The sequence below is a fragment of the Odocoileus virginianus genome, chromosome 25 (genome assembly GCF_023699985.2).
Source record: "Odocoileus virginianus isolate 20LAN1187 ecotype Illinois chromosome 25, Ovbor_1.2, whole genome shotgun sequence".
Lineage (NCBI taxonomy): Eukaryota > Metazoa > Chordata > Mammalia > Artiodactyla > Cervidae > Odocoileus > Odocoileus virginianus.
Genome location: NC_069698.1, coordinates 35,930,030 through 35,933,186, shown reverse-complemented (window position 1 = coordinate 35,933,186; position 3,157 = coordinate 35,930,030). Strand labels below are relative to the sequence as shown.

Here is a 3,157-nt window from a genome sequence, read left to right as displayed (position 1 = left end):
ATGTTATACCTGAGCAAGATCGAAGAATGAATATTTACAGGGCTGTTTAGAAATACTGACAGGAGGAAATGATCACAAAGAAAGAGAACCAGTTCACCAAGAGCATGTCATGTCAGATTAGCCTTGTTTCTTTCACTGGCAGAGTTACTGAACTAAAACAGATTTTTATCAAAGCATTTGACAATGACTTTCAATGATATCCTTTAGAGAAAGGAAAAGAAGAAATACATATCTAGGAGAAGATAACTAGCGGGTTAGCAAATGGTAGGACAAACAATCAAAGAATTACATTAATGAAAAGTTGTCCATTAAGAGATTTCTGTCTGGTGGATCCTGAATCAACAAATGAAATGCAAAACAAAAGATGAAATTACAGGATCCTAAAAGCTCTGGATCTTTCTTTCTTCTATCTAGAGCAATGATTTTTGATTGGAGATTACTTTGTTCACATGGGGTATTTGGTAATATCTGATAACATTTTGGGTTGTCACAACAGGAGTTACTAGTGAAATACTGTGGCTAGAGGCCAGAGATGCTACTAAACATCCCACAATGTACAGGACAGATTTCTAAAACAAAGAATTATCCAGACCTGCAACATCATTATTACTATGATGGAGAATCATGATCCAGTGCTCGGTTCAGCAAGATATATACTAAAATGGGAATGACACAGAGAAGATTAGCAAGGAACCTGTGCAAAGATGACATACAAATTCGTGAAGCATTCTATATTTTTAAAATAAATAAATAAAGAATCCTGATCTATACTCACTCCCTTGTAATCTCATCAATCCCAAGGCATTGAATATTAAAATATAATGACTCACTAGACAGCATATTAAAAAGCAGAGACATTACCCAGCAAAGGTCCATCTAGTCAAAGCTATGGTTTTCCAGTAGTCATGTATGGATGTGAGAGTTGGACTATAGTTAAAGTTGAGCACAAGAGAATTGATGCTTTTGAATTGTGGTGTTGGAAAAGACTCTTGAGAGTCCCTTGGACTGCAAGGAGATCCAATCAGTCAATCCTAAATGAAATCAGTCCTGAATTTCATTGAATGGACTGATGCTGCAGCTGAAACTCCAATGCTTTGGCTACTTGATGTGAAGAGCTGACTCACTGGAAAAGACCCAGATGCTGGGATAGATTGAAGGTGGGAGGAGAAGGGGATAAAGAGCATGAGATGGTTGGATGGCCTCACCGATGTGGTGGACATGAGTTGGCCACCTGATGCGAAGAACTGACCCATTGGAAAAGACCCAGATGCTGGGATAGATTGAAGGTGGGAGGAGAAGGGGATGAAAGAGGATGAGATGATTGGATAGCCTCACTGATGTGATGGACATGAGTCTGAGTAAGTTGGTGATGGACAGGGAAGCCTGACATCCTGCCGTCTGTGGAGTCACAAAGAGATGGACAGGAGGGAGGAACTGAACTGAACTGAATGACTTCCAAATTTAATCTCCCTCATTCTGACTCATAAATCTACTGTCCACTATCTGTCTCAGTTTAGATAACTAATAAATAATGCAAATTTAATATGTATTAAAGGAATTTCTAATTCCCTCTAAACACATCCTACCCAAATCCTTCCCAATTTTAGTTAATGGCAATATATTTTAAAGCAAAAAACAAACAAATGAAAAGGGTCATCCTTGATTCTCTTCCATTCAATTCCATGTGTTTGATCGGTATTTACTGTTAGTTCAACCTCTCAAGTCAAATCAGTTTTTGTCACATTCTCTGGTTCAAGCCATCATCATTTCTTTTTAAGATTATAGCAGTAGTTAGCATTTGAGTATCATGCTTTGAAGCTCAAATATTTTATGAGCCTCCTCTTATATTAACATATCTAGATCACCTGGTATGCTTTAACTCTTCTCAATTTTCAATATATAAGCCATGTTTTTATTCATTTTATTTATTTAAAGTGTGTCATAGGTGTGACATCTTTTTTATTCATCACTTGAAGGGAGATTTGATTAATTTACCTGAATGTAACAGAGTGTTTGGTACACAGTAAGTGGTTAATAGGTTAGTATTTTCTAACAGTAAATATGACAGTAAACTCAGCATCCCCCCCCTACAATTCGACAGCATAAATTAATGTTTAAAGTCAAAATAAGACTCCTCTATTTAGAAATAAATGTGTTAAAATATTAAATCATTTGGGTAAAATTATGCTAAGTTGAATTCAACATGCACATCAACATTTAAGAAAAATTAGCATAGATCAATTTATATGCTGCTCTAATTTATTTTAATTGTCAATTATCAGCAAGAAAATATTTTAGACATTTTGAATATTTGTCAATGAACTAAATAACATACAACTTATAGAGGTTTATTTGTGTTTACTAGTTAAAACTGATCATGTGTAACTTTAATTAAAAGTGGGAAATGTGTTTTTTTTTTTTTTTTAACATAGCAGGGTAATTGGAAAAGATAAAAAGAAAGTTTGATAATGAAGTGTGTCCCTTTTTCTTACCCAGAGACAAATGCATAATATTATGAATCGTACTTCCTCTGTCTCATTTTAATGGAAAATATGGTCTCAGTGTCTCTGTAGTTCCCCTAATATTAAGGACATTTCCTTCTATTAAATATATTACATTCTGATGAAAGTAATTATTTCTATTACTTGTATAATAGCTGATCTCATTAGTGATTAGGTTATTGCCAAATTCAATTAATGCTTTCAAAACATCTAGCCAAATTCTTCATGATCATTCATTTTTAAAGTATTCCATTTGACATCTCTTCCTGCAGAGAATTCCTAAATTCAAAGCTTTATTTACACAAACACATTTAGATTTCATAGATATAATAAAATAAATACATATTAAAAGACCGATTATATGTAAAAAAACTGTTTAGAAGAAAATTATATTTAAAGACATCATGCTGAATTATTTCTATTTAAAGTAAGCATATCTCTCATCAAAATGCAATACTTTGACACAGTAATTTATCACTATTTTATTATTTAAAAATATTATATTTATTTACTGAATATGCAAATGCTAAAACTATATATGAAATGAAGTGAGAGTTGCTCAATTGTGTCACACTCTTTGTGACCTCATGAACTGTAGCTTGCCAGGCTCTTTTGTCCATGGAATTCTCCAGGCCAGAATAGTAGAGTGGGTAGCT

At 33.7% G+C, this 3,157-nt stretch overlaps 1 non-coding gene across 1 annotated transcript; it reads left to right on the top strand.

Moving 5' to 3' along the window:
- Nucleotides 1–635: 635 nt before the first annotated feature.
- LOC139031151 (U6 spliceosomal RNA) lies at nucleotides 636–739 on the top strand. The gene has a single exon (XR_011483557.1). It is a non-coding gene; the product is annotated as a U6 spliceosomal RNA (small nuclear RNA).
- Nucleotides 740–3,157: the final 2,418 nt, after the last annotated feature.